Source organism: Lemur catta, chromosome 2 (genome assembly GCF_020740605.2).
Source record: "Lemur catta isolate mLemCat1 chromosome 2, mLemCat1.pri, whole genome shotgun sequence".
Lineage (NCBI taxonomy): Eukaryota > Metazoa > Chordata > Mammalia > Primates > Lemuridae > Lemur > Lemur catta.
The window spans coordinates 122,486,839-122,501,776 of NC_059129.1; positions in this window are offsets into that span (position 1 = coordinate 122,486,839).

Below are 14,938 nucleotides of genomic sequence, written 5' to 3' on the forward strand. Positions count from 1 at the left end.
TCGGGGTTGGGGTACAACTCAGCCCATTAGCACTCACTACTACTGGAGTATGGTTCTGGAGACATAACTGATGCAATGAATGGGCCTTGCTTGAATTCTGATTCAAACAACCAACTGTATAAAGACATGTTTTAGGTAATCAGAGATTTTTCATTATGAGTGAAGTATTAGATGATATTAAGGAATTTTTATTAATTTCCTTAGGTGAAATAATGGTATTCTGGATATGTAAAAATATGACTTAAGTGCATAGATTAGACTGACAAGGTGTCTGAAATGTACTTTGAAATACTCCAGATTAAAAAAAAAGTGGGGAAAGATAACACCTATATCTCTAAATTTTAGTGATTATTGTAGATGCATAATAGGTACCTGATATTTTATTATTGCTTTTATTTGTGTGTTTGGAAATTTTATAAACAGGAAAAATAAAGTGAGAATAGATATATTATGGATAATTTGAAATATTTTCAACCATGAGAAAAAGGAAAAAGTATTCAATACCACTACCCAAAGGGAATTTCAATTAACTTTTTGACCAATTTCTTTTTAGTCTGTTTTCCATACATACTTTAATTTTGGTAATGTTGTATGTAAAAATCTTTATTTCTGCTCTCTTGAATTAACATTGTGTTATAATTACATTTCCATAGTATTACAGCAGCCCCCTGTTATATGCAGTTTGGAGTTCCATGGTTTCACTTACCTGAGGTCAACCGCAGTATTGAAACATAGTTTTTTGACAGACAGAGACAGAGAGACCACATTCACATACCTTTTATTACAGTATATTTTTATAATTGTTCTGTTTTATTTTTAGTTATAATTGTTAATCTCTTATTGTGCCTAATTTATAAATTAAAGTTTATTATAGGTATGTATGTATAGAAATAAAAATAGTGTATATAGGGTTCAGTACTATCCACGATTTTAGGCATCCACTGGGGGTCTTGGAACATATCCATTGAGGATAAGGGGGGACTACTATATATATGCCATATAAATTTATTAAAAATTCTAACTTTGTGAATAATGTTCATATGTGCTCATGGTAAAAATTCAAACAATCATCCAGATGTTTATAATGTAGAAATTAAAGGTAATTTATATGTTAATCCCTGATCATAGTCATTTATACATTCTTCCAGACTATCTTTCATACATATACTAAATTATAAAGAAAACTTCATACTATATATTTTGTCCTGTCATCTTATATTTGTCTTTTATCATTTATTATTATCCTTGAAGAATTTTTATGTCAGTAGCATACATCTACCCTATTCATTTTAATAGCTTCTTACTATGCCATTTCTATTCCAAAGTTTCTTTAGCAATATATATAAAAATGCCAAAAGGTGACATGGAAGGTTTTTTAAAATAAGAGAGCTTTCCTATAAGTCTTTCACATAATTAAATGTATTCCTCAATATTTTATCTATTTTGGTGCTATTTTGTATGTATTCACTGATTATATTTTCTAACTAGTGATTGCACATTTTCCTGCTTCTCCTCCTTCTGAGGTTCCTTTGCTAGTTTATGTGTATCCCTTATACCTCTTGATACTGGAGGGTCCCTGAGGCAAGTTCCTGGACTTCTCTATCTATACTTATTCACTTGATGATTTCTTCCAGTTCTGTAATCCCATTGTCATACACACTACTCAATTAATCTAATTGCATACTAGATGTCTCCCCTTAGTTATCTAATATTCATCTCAAACTTAACTTTTCTAATGCTGAACTCCTTATGTTCTGCCTCTTCAAACAAACCCCACTTGAAGCTTTCTCCATCTCATGTAACGGCAACTCTGTTTTTCCATTTACTCAAGCCAAACACCAAACGCCTTGGAGTAATCTTTGAACTTTCTGTTTTTCTTATATCTGATATGCAACCTATCAGGTTAATATAGATTTGAACCCAAATCTCGTATAAGAAAGACTATATTTATAATTCAGAGGGGAGATTTTTTTTGCCTCCACCTAAGCTTTAGCCATGACAAACAAAATTCCTTATTTCCCTTTGCTGGTATAGTCTTTTGAGGGTCCCACTCTTACACAAACATCTAGGTTCCCACACTGAACAAGGTCTCATGTCCTATGTTTTGGGAGGCCATTACATTCTATGACTACATTCCTGGTGTCAGTAAATGCTTTCAGAGTAGGAAGGCTCTCAGCCCTTGATTTCTGTTTCAGTACTCTCTTCTCTTTGGGCCCCTGAGAATTTCCTTTACTTTGCAGTAAGCTCAATAATGCAATTTAGTAAGTATTTCTAGCTGCTTTTCAGATTTTTTTTTTTCAGAATATCTTTTTGACATATTGGGTAAAGAGGAATTCTTTTCTCTTAACTCTTAATACATGTTGAAGGAAATTTCATGATTAATAGTAACTGCTTAGTAACGGTGATTAGTACTCAAATTTAGCAGATGACTTACTGAAATAATTGAGCCTTCCTTATATACTTCTGTGGAGTGACATCCTAAGAAAATGAATGAGCCTATATCCATGGGTTAGGTTAGAATTCACAAAGCTTCCCATAGTGTATAAAGCTATCTGTAGATTTGTTGTCTACATATGAATGCCATTTAATTAGGAAAATGATTTTATTTTGGTCTCAGAAGGCTTCATGAAAAACAGGAACTGCTGCAGAGACTAGGAGGAACCATTTAAAAACAATAACTAAAAAAATCCACTTTAGCATGTGGTCAATCTAGGACTGTACAGCAATGAGCAGTAGATGGCAGCATATCAATGTGTTATCATTATCTGTGCCTAAAAGACCTCCGTTTAATGGTGTGTAAGGCCTTATTATTACATCTTGCTAGGCACCAGCTTGTTATCCGAACTATTTAATTTACTGAAGTTTAATCTACTAGTTTGAATTTATGATAGTTGATGAGATGCATTTGACATGAGGATTGAAAAATACAGTTTCTAGATTAATACAGTACAGAATTGTGCCTATATCACTGAAGTTTGTCTAGCAATACATACAAGAATCCAGAGCCATTTCTTGTTGTTAAAGGCCATCCTCCAGACCGCTCATCTTTCATCTGTGATGGGAGAACTTCTAGTTGAACAAAAGGCACATTTTGGACACTCATTACTGTTCTGGAGTTGTAAAGCCTTTTATGGATGCTAATGTTTAAATTTTCATCTTATGATTCATATGGCATCTCTTTACTAGATTAGAAACCAGTTTCCTATCTCTTACTAAGTTTGAAAATAGGGGATCCCCAACCCCTGTTGTGGGTAGTTACCAGGCCTTCTTCTCTAAGGGACTCAGGTCAGGTGTCTCCACCGTAGGTGAGAAGGGACTTTCCTTGTTATCACATTTGAGATTATCTTTCACTGTATAACTAGTATGTAAAATGTAAAAAAAAGCATAATTTTAATGTATAATTTAGCTTGATAGCCCCATTTGTTCTCTCCTTAGCTGAGATAATTTATACTTTTTTGTCTTTTAAAGTGTTTAGAATAAATTATAATTAAAGTATGTGTTGTTAATAAAGAAGAACCTGCAAGGGGAAATGCCAAGGCTTGGATTACCTACTGCCTCCCACAGTCCTGCTCCTGGGACCAAAACCCTTTAAACAGTTTCTCTTTTTGTTTCTTCTGGTGATTACCTCTCTGTCTCTTATCACTATTTCTTGATTCACCAATGTAAAATATTATCTTAATCTATTGCTGAGAGAGACAATGATTTAACTTATCTGCATGGCCTGCCACCTTCCCTATCCATCTCTTGCCAATATAGGGAGACATAGATAAGAGTACAGACTCTGGAGTCCCACTTGCACCATTTCCCAGCTGTGTGATCTCAGACAAGTTAATCAAGCTCTCTGGGCCTCTTTTACCTCATCTGTAAAATGGGAATAATAATAGTCCATTCCTCAGAAGATTATTTTGAGGATAAATGGATCAATACCTTTAAAGAACTAAAGAAGTGTTACTATTATTATATTTAATTCCTCTTGATTATCTTTGCATGTCCAAATAGTACACTTACCCCTTTATTTTTGATTAATTATGTATACTATCTCTTGACACCTCATATTGCAAGATGAAGGTACTGGCAAGCTTACACTTCCCTTCACTCCCCCCACCCCCTTCTACATCTCAGTCTCACCTCTCATATTTTCCATCCCTAACTGATTTTTTATTTTCTGAGAGATTTTCTTAACTTAATATTCTAACCATCTATTGAAAACTTTACTTGAGCAATCATATTTGTAATTTCTGAGAGTTTTATCTGATTTCTGATGTTTACTTTGATAGAAATTTAAAGATTCATAACTCATTGACTATAATGTTAGTCGGAGTCCAGTCAGAGGACAAAAATCACCACACCACTAATTTGGATAGGGAAAATAATTGTGAACTAAGTGAATTGTAAACTAAGTAAAAAATGCACTAACTACTAAAAAAGAACTCTAAGGTAAGCAGTCGCTACTCCTAGGATTGAGGAAAAAGTGAATAAGGAAGGAATTTGGAAAATCCACAGGAGGCCCAGAGGCTGAGATTCAGACCTCTAGGTGGGCGTGGTTGCCACAGGAACACACAGCCTGCTGTTGTAAACACTGGAGGGAACTTTGCGTGCTTAAGAGGGAAAGAACACCAGAACAAAATCATCTCTTGATCATAGTGTATGATCCTTTTGATGTGCTATTGAATTCAGATTGCTGTTATTTTGTTGAGGATTTTTGCATCTATGTTTATCAGGCATATTGGCCTGTAATTTTCTTCTCTTGTAATGTCCTTATTTGGCTTCGATATCAGGGCCAGTTTAAATACTGGAAAATGATTTGGAGGTGTTCCCTCAACTTTAATTTTTTGGAAAACTTTGAGTAGGACTGGCATTATAGTAATTCCAGTTAAGTCATCTAGTCCTGGGCTTTTCTTTGTTGGGAGGCTTTTCTTACTGGTTCAATTTCCGCATTCATTATCGATCCATTCAGATTTTTTATTTCTTCATGATTCAGTCTTGGTAGGTTATATGTCTCTAGGAATTTATTCATTTCTTCTAGGTCCAGATTTGTTGGCATATAATTATTTGCACTAGTCTCTTATTTTGTATTTCTGTGGTATCAGTTTTAATGTCTCCTCTTTCATTTATAATTTTATTTATTTGAATCTTCTCTCTTTTTTTCTTGGTTAGTCTAGTGAAAGTTTGTCAATTTTGTTTACTTTTTCAAAAGATAAATGACTTTTAGTTTTGTTGGTTTTTTCCATTGTTTTTCCAGTGGCCATTTCATTTATTTCTGCACTAATCTTTACTAATTCCTTTCTTCAATTAAGTTTGGGCTTAGTTTGTTCCTTTTCTAGTTTTTTGAGGTATAAAATTTAGGCTGTTTATTTGAGATCTCTCATTCTTTTTAATGTAGGCATTTATCCCTATAAACTTCCCTCTTAGAACTGCTTTTTGCTATATCTCACAGTATTAGTATGATGTGTTTTCATTTTCATTTGTCTCCAGATATTTTTTGACTTCTGTTTTGATTTATTTTTTGACCTATTGGTTGTTCAGGGCTTTGTTGTTAACTTAAAAGTCCATTGACAGATGAATGGATAAAGAAAATGTAGTGTATATATACATACATGGTGGAATATTACTCAGCCTTAAAAAAGAAAGATATCTTGTCATTTGTGACAATATGTGTGGACCTGGAGGGCATTATGCTAAGTGCAATAAGCCAGATACAGAAAGGCAAAAAATGTATAATCTCACTTATATGTGGAATCTCAAATAGTCAAACTTATAGAAGCAGAGATAGAATAGTGCTTGCTGGGGAGGACGGAGGGAGGGTGAAATGGGGGAGGTGATGATTAAAGAATACAAAGCTTTAGTTATGTAGGATAAATAACTTCTGGAGACCTACTGCACAGCACAGTGCCTATAACTAACAATACCGTACTGTATACTTAAAAGTTGCTAAGAGGATAGATCTTACGTTATGTGTTCTTACTACAAAAGTGGGGGGGTGGAGGAAATTTTGGGAGTTGATGGATATACTTATGGTCTTGATAGTGGTGAGGATTTCACGGATGTATACCTATTCCCAGATTCATTGAGTTGTATACATTATATATGTACATCTTTTTATATATTAATCATACTATAAAGTGGTTTAAAATAAAATAACATAAAAAACACCTCCTCTCCTTATGCCCTTGCAGTGTCTGACTTTGCAGTTTTTTTCTCCCAGTGCCTTTTATTGGCAGAGCCTGCATGGAGCCAGCCAGCAAAGCCCAAATGTTGAGTCCAATTCCACTATCACAAGCAGAGAAAAAAGAGGTGAGTTTGGAACCGAAAAGCATTAAGTTATTAACTGGCATAACTACCTATGAGCATATACAACAAATAGACTGTCTTTCTTTTTTTATTCCCTCCTATTCCTTGAATTACTTCCACTTTCTGTGTGGACTTCTTTTCCTGTTTATCTTTCTTGGCCTCTCTTTAATTTTGAAGCCTTTAAAAAATGTTTAGAATTTCTTAGTTATTTCTTATTCATTAAAAATAAGGCAATGAAAAACTGATTGGTTGTGGGCTGGGCTTGTCTATTAATCAACTTTACTTTACTTTGGGGTGTTTTGATGGGAAACAACCATGTTGGGCGCCCTACTTCTCTCCAGACAGTATAGTTTCTATAGAAAAGAATCTTCCAATTTTTTGTTAGAGTGGTAGATGCCTATCTACTCTGCTTGTTGGGGTAAGGGAGTGGGGGGGGACGTTTGTCACTTACACAATTTTTCAATTAATTCCACATTCTACCACCTGCTTCCAAAGGGTGTTTTCTGAGCTTCTCTGTATTTCTGCAAGGCCATTTTCCTCAGCATCTTACAGACCACTTGCATTAATTTCTTGTGGCTACCTATAACAAATTACCATACATTTGGTAGCTGAAAACAATAGAAATGTATTCTTTCATAGGTCTGGAGGCCAGAAGTATAAAATCAAGGTGTCAGCAGGGCCCATACTCCTTTCAGAGGATCTAAATGATATGTTTTTTGCTTTGTCCAACTTCTGGTGGCTGTTGACATTCCTTGGCTTGTAGCCACATCACTCCAATCTCTGCCTTTGTCTTCACAGGGCCTTCTTCTCTTCTGTCTATAGAATCTCACCCTCCTGCCTTACTCCTATAAGGATGGTTATTGTTGGATTTAGGGCCCACCCAGAAAAATCCAGGGTGATCTCCTCATGTCAAGACCCTCATTTTAATTATGTCTGCAATGATCCTTTTTCCAAATAAGGTAACATTCACAGGTTTGGGGGATTAAGACATATACATATCTTTTTGGGTACCACCATTCAACTTACTATACCACTCTTTTAACTGCTCAATCTCTTTAGGAAATTTGGTGACATTTGTTGTTAATAGCCTACTTTCTGTCCTCTTTATATTCTTTATTGATTTTATAATTTCTCTCTCTTTGTGTGTGTCTGTGTGTGTATATATATACATATATATAAAAATATGTGTGTATGTATGTAAATATGTATATATAGTATACAATCTTGACTGTGACATATGTAATATATTTCAGAAGAATTTTTACTAGGTAGTCTCTGAATAAAGTCAAATTAAGCTAAAGTCTGGGAAAGTACAGAACAAATAAGCCATGTTACATAAAAGAGCTCAATTAATAGTTTATGTAGCTGTGTTTTTCTTTCTCTGCCTCTTAATCTTTTTCAACCTGTTCCATTATGATTCACCAAATCATCTTTCATGTTTCCAGGGTAACAATAAGCATTCAGCAGTTTACCTCCCATTTAAGGTAGGAACAAAATAATAGAAAGGGACCATTATTAACTTTTGCAAAGCTGATCATTATGACATTTTGCTGGCTGTTATCTCTTCAAATACTTTTACTTCTTTTCCATGGTTATGACTGCAATTTTCTGATTAGTGATAGCAACAAGTGGCATATATGCTGCCTGCTTCTCCAACTTCCTGTTGACCATGATCACTAATTGGTCATATTTTCATTTTCAGTAAGCCTAGATATAGGTTCAGAGTTGTTTTTAATACAGTATTCATACAGTCATACCAATTTATTTGAGCTGGTGTATAATTTGAAAATTGCTTGCTGTCTCTGCTGGAAACTCCCTACCTTATAGATCTTATGACTTCAATATATTTTACCACTGTAGATTTCTCCCAATGTTATAATTTTGTTATTTCTTCTGCTTTAACCAAGCCATTAGAGAAAGCAGTGCAATGTAGCCAAAAGAGCTCTGGATTGGGAACCAAAAAGCTTGAGTTCCAGTTCTATATTAATTACTTGTGTTATATTGGATAAATTATTTATTCTCCTAGATCTCAGTTTTCTTATTCAGGCCATAAAGCAACTGGACTCTGATAATTTCTGAGATACTTTCCAGCTCTGAAATCTTTTAATATCAAGCACCCAACTAGGTATTTCAACTTGAATTCTTATTATGTGAAACCCAACTCAAATTTTTAATTCAATGTCCTGAAAGCATCTTTGCCTCTTAGATTTTGTATTTCTAATACTTTGCACTCTAAACTCAAAATCTTTTAGTTACCCTTGTTTCCTCTCTTTAATTTACCTTTTATAGTTTATCTATCATTAAGGCCTATAAATTCTTCCTTGGAAAGGCCTTTGCATCTATTTATTACTTTGCATATCAGCTGTCACTACTCTGACAAGGATTTGTGTTCCCAATAAACTTGACCTCTTTGGCTTCCAATTTGCCTTACATAATCTTATAAATTCAACATCCTTACTCACTTTCATGATGTGACTCTCCTACTCAAAATCTTTGGTTAAAAAAAATCTTTGGTGATTTTCCCTTGCCAATATAAAATTAGAACTTCTTAGTCTGCAATTCAAAGCCTTCCACATTCTGCCTATGATTTAATCTTGTTAACCTGAAATGGAATGATCTGTTCCATCCACTATTTATCATTAGTCAACTAACAACTTTCTTAGTGCAAATATTCAAGAAAGATAATTTGATTTGTCTAGTCCAGTCTCTAAGTCTGTTGTTCACCCCTAGTTTAATTAATGTTAATGGGGGACAGCATGGGCTATTGATGAAGAGGGAAGCTTCTCAGAGAAGAGAATATGGCAGCAAATGTGTAATTAGTATCTCTAATAAACCCTTAGAATTAAAGATTATGTAAGCACCAAACCTGAAACTATAGGAAATCCAAACTATAAATAAAACACTTAAATAATAGACAGATCATTTGATCATCTGAAATCTTCGCAAGCTTCTGTCAGTGAACACAGATCTGTTGGTTAAAGGACTTGGAGTCATCCTAGCTAGAACTTACGTGTGCATGCTCTAATGTTAGACAAACATGGGTTTGAAACACACTTCATATATCATCTATCCTTGAAAATATACTTATATAGGTATGTTACAGTTTACTCATGTCTAAAATGAGATGATAATCGTTAACATATTTTGAGCACTTACTTTATTCCAGGCACTGTTCTAAATGCCTTTTATATAGTAACTAATTAATCCTCATAGTCCCATAAAGTCGGTCCTAATTCACAGATAAGGAAACTACTGAGGTACAGGGAAACTAAGCAAGTTCCCCATGATAGAGACACAGTGTTTGAACTTAGGCAGTTGGATTTCAGAGCTTGGATTCTTAGTCACTGCATAATGTCAATGCCTGAAAAATAGAGCTTTATAAATGTTAACTGTTATTATATAAATTGCTGTTCATTTTATCAACTGAATGTCCATTCCTTTCTCTCCACATCCACTCATTATGTCTTACCTGGATGATGGAGAGTTCCCTAGGAATAGAGGGTCGTACCCTTCAATCTATCCTCCCCATGACTTTCTAAGGCTCTTTAACATGTCACTCTCCTGCTCAGAATTCTTTAATGGCTTGCCTCAACTACCTGATATATGTGATCTATAATAAGCCTTCCCAGTCACATCATTCATCTCCCATTCCCTCTCCAGAAACATTATACTATATGTAGCTCCTGGAAGATATTTTAGTTTCTCCCGTGTTTACAGGGGGAACCTGCAATATGCTCTCAAAATCTTGCATATTTTTATCTCTGACTGGAATGCTATCACCTACTTTGCCCACCTGTCAAAATCCTATTTCCTCTGTAAGTTTCCCTGCAAAAGTCACTTCTTCTTTGAGATTTAACTCCCAATTCCCCAGGGTAGACTAGGTACTTATGTTGTGCGCTAATGGCCTTTGGGTGCACATAAAATATTACATTTATATTTATAATGAATGCTGGTATTTCTGTATCCCTTCTGTGTGATAAGTACATTGAGGATAATGATGATGAGTATCTGTCTTAGTTTGTTTGTGCCACTATAACACAATACCAGAGACTCAATAATTTAAAAAGAACAGAAATTTATTTCTCACAGTTTTGGAGGCTACAAAGTCTGAGATCAAGATGCCAGCAGGTTTAATATCTGGTAAGGGCCTGGTCTTCACATCTAAGATGGTGCCTTGAATTCTGCATCCTCTGGAGGGGAGGAATGCTGTTCTTACATGGCAGAAGAGCAAAAAAGAGTGAAACTCCTCCTGCAAGTTTTTTTAATAGTGGTCTTAATTCTAAACCTAAACACTTCCATTAGGCCCCACCTCCCAACACTATTGCATTGGGGATTAAGTTTCAGTATGAGTTTTGGAGGAGACAAAAGCATTCAAACCATAGCACCGTCCATCTTTGCATTTCTAATATTTTTAACAGTGCTCTGCACATAGTGGGTACTAACTAACCACTGCATCTTTTAACTGAATTTCATTCTCTCCATATAACTCAGAAAATGTCAAAGCCTTAGAAACTCAAAGCCTCCCTCCCACTGGGTTTTTATTTTAATCAGTACTTCTTAAAAATTTAAGACATGAGATTTCTTAGAAAAATTCAAAATTTCTTGGGAAAAAATCACAACTGGGTCTACTAATAAATACTGATCCCTAATTACTGAGCTAATTCTAACAAAAGAAAGATTTTATTAAACTGACCTGAACCAACTGTGGGGCATGGCTGGGATGGCAGAGAATAAAAAGAGAGAAAGAGTTTGCTCTTGACCTGACCACAGGTCTAATATGCCCGGGGTGCCCTTGCTGCCCAAGAATAGTGGCCATGTTCTGGTTTTGTTCTCTAAGTCATAGTTACTCCTGTTTGAGATTTCTGCATCTGCATCTTCCTCCCTTGAGCCTTCTTCACCCTGTTTATAAAGCTCAAATTGTGTTTTGTTCGCAATCTGTGGTTTTTCTTGTAGTAACTTCAGTCCTCCTACAGAACTGAGGTTTTGCTTTGTTCTACTCTCTTTTCTGAGAAACCATAGTGATTCTCTAATCTCAGCCTAGTTGCCATGGTCCCGCGTTTAATGGACACACTATATGGAAAAGGGACTTCAAAGTTCATGCCTTGATAATAATATCTTAGCAGAGTGGACATCTGTGTGTGTGTGTGTGTGTGTGTGTGTGTGTTGCCTGCTCAGCATCTTTTTCTTCTTGTTTTGGTAAAAGTACACTGATTTTCATACAGAAAAAAGGAAATAATTCCCCCTCCCATTGCATTAATTTTGTAAGGAATTTCAGTGAAAGAGCCTTACTCTGTTAAGGCCAAGGCATGGACATTTGGCCTAAGCAAGGACAGTCAACTGTGTCTCTGGAAATTAAGTCCTGAATGGAGTTAAACAGTTACCAGTGATTAGTCTGATGGCAGCTATCCAATGAGACTATTTATTTGTCCTGAGTACTGGATTATTAGAACCATCCTGGTTCCTGTAGTGTTCTACCTGATGCTTGATTTTTTAGCTTTTTAATCTGATTCTGTGAATGACCCCACACCTTCCCATTAAATCATTTTTTATGTCCTTAAATTAGACAGGGTTCATTTATATCCTAAAGCCCAAATTGACAAATGAAAATTCCTTGTTGTAGTGCTTGTCCCAGCAGTTGGGACCTGGTCTTGGAATCCCAATGTCAACTATGCTGTATCTAACCATAACACTATCTTTTATTGGGTTTTTAATAGTTTTCTACTTGTCCCACAACTGGGAACAGATGTAATTAAAAGACTTCATGCTTTGCCCCAGCCAGCTGAATTTCTGTGTGGTCAGCCCCTGTCATGATGACAGCACCCCGTGTATTGATGTATACTTAGAATGGGTTCAATGTCAGTCCAGGCTCGTCCTACCTACTTCCATTACCTGACCAATCTTTTTCTTTTAAGCTTGACTGAGGTAAAATTTGCATACAATAAGATTCACCCATTCTAAGCATACAGTTAGTTCAATGATATTGAGTACATTTATACATTGTGTAACTGTCACCACAATTCAGTTTTAGATTGTGTGCCCAACCTTGGTAAGAATAATGTCCATGGCCACTGATGGATCCTAATACCATGTACTGCATACATTATATCCATGGCAGCCCCGGGTGTGTAGCAGTCAATCCTGGAGATCTGCTGATGCTCTCAAAAGTAATGTAAGGCGGAGGTGGCAGTCTGGTAGATTCAGAGACAATCCTGTACTATTAAAGAAGCACTGCCAAGAGTCAAACAGAAAAGACATTAGAAACCCCAAGTAGGATCCAAATAATAGGAATCAGCAAGACACACAAGGCAGCAGGAAGCAGGGCACTTGGAAGAAATGCCACAGGGTTTTCAGCCCAATGTTCCTGGAGAGATCTGACTGCTGTAAATGGATGTGGCACATGGCTGCCTGATGACGTCACCTGATGCCTGATATGCCAGATGTTTCAACTTCACTTAATATAAATCTTTAATAAATGGGAATTAAAATTTTTAAAAGTGGTGATGAAAATGTCAACACATATAAGATTAGCCTTGAGACTAGGATTGAAATGCTTTTACTTTTTTTCTTTCACCATTCATTTTAATGTGAACACATCTGTGAGAAAAGTGGGTAATTTATGTGAATAATGTAATGATGATTCATTGTCCTAAATCATATTAAACTGTTTTTGAAATCCTCATCTCCTGACCCCATCTCAAACTTATTGATGAATGGCATTGTATAGGAGTATCAAGCAATTAAGTTTGCAGATTCTTGAGACTCATTATAGAGGGCTGATGTCAATCATAAGAAGAACTAATATTGAAACACAACAACTGGAGTGAACTTGGAAGAGAACAAAGCTTTTCATCTTTCCCCTCCCAGCTCTATTTGCCCTCTGAAATCATCTCCTCAAGGTGGCAAAAGAGTGGCCATCCCGTTGCTCTTGTACATCCCAGTCTGTCACTCTTAGGTACATTACTAAGGTCTGTAAGTGTCTTTGCTTGGGTCTGGCTACAGTTTCCCTTGAGGAAGAATATATATTGGGAAATGTACGGAATACATGTTTGCTCATTGGTAATGTTTAGTTAACTTTTTAATATCTTCAGAATAATTTAAATTTGGTGCAAAGAACTACCTTTTGAGGTATCAAATAATGAAACAAGAACCCTGTAAAATATAGATATCAGAAACTTTCTTTTACCATTCTTACGTGGATTATCATGGAAATGGAAGAAATTGTAACTGAGGGAAAATCAGAGAAGGTATGGTAATATTGGGGGTTAATAACTTTGTGAAAATTTTCCTTTCAGAGATAGATTGAACAAGGACACCTAACACTGTCCTGATAACTGACAATTTACACTGCATGGTGGACACAAAATGGCCAACAAAATTCTTATGATTTTTCAAAGTAAATGGTATCTGTGACTCACCAAGGACCCATATCCAAACTGTTACCCAAATCGTGTTCATAGTGCTTACTAAATATCTCCAGAATTAATCAATCTTTGTTATTTCCTGATCTCTGCTGCCCTTTCTCAAGCCCCCATTACAGTGTATTTGTTGCCTAGGTTACTGTGATGGTCTCCTTACTGGACTCCCTGCCCTTGATCATGTCTCTATAATCTATCCTCTGCATGGCTGTCAGCAACTCTGATCATGGCCACCATATTTAAATTTTTAAATTTCTCATATCTTTCAGAATAAAGTTCAAAGTCTTTAAATTGACAGATTAGAAAGAGTCTTCATGATCTGATTCCTGTGTGCCTTTCCAATATCATCTCTCACAACTTTCCTTCCTTATACTTGATGTGTCAACTGATTGCAACTACTTCATTTGTTCATTTCATCACACTACGTTTTTGTATTGAGTATTAAGCATTTGTCAGGCACTGTTTTAGAATTTGGAAATAGTGGTAATATTTTCAGTTTCTAGAAAAAGTCCTTCTCTTTCTTATCTCTGGGCCTATGCATATGCTCCTCTCTCTCCCAGGAACTCCCTTTCTCCTTGAAAGTGTACTTTCTTCTAAGTGCACCACTGACTTACTTTTGGTAAGCCTCCCCTATTTGCTAGACTGAATTAGGTGATAGGCTGGGTCTTTTCATAGTTCCCTTCCCCCCATGCATTCATCACACTACATCTTTCCACTTCTCTTTCTACTTCACTAGGGTGTAAACTCCTTAAGGTAATATGTCTTTTTCATTTTTGTATTCCCATGACAGTGCCTTGCATATTGTAGATGTTATTTATGGGATATCCTTTGAAAAATCTCCAAGTGGGTCCTGAGATCCTAGGCATTGCCTAGTAATCATTTTTCCTTCTTATGGGAACAGATGGATTTAATCTGTTTCGTTTATTGTCTTTGAAGCAAGTTATACAAAGGTGGTTACGCTCTTTTATGAAAGATATTAGCACAAAGGGAGAATAACATTTGCAAATCCTTTGCTTAAAGCTCTTCTTTAGAATTTTGTTTGCATGTCTTTTTTTTTCCCTGATGTATCTAACTCCATAGCTAGATTAGAAAGAAATTTGAACCTAAATTTGAACTTTTATACAACAGTGAAAGCAAACAGAAATTGCAATATATTTCACTATAGGCCATAATTCCTGCCCAGGAGGAAGGGTCAGATCATGGTCTCCATCTGGTGGAGCAGTTACCTGATA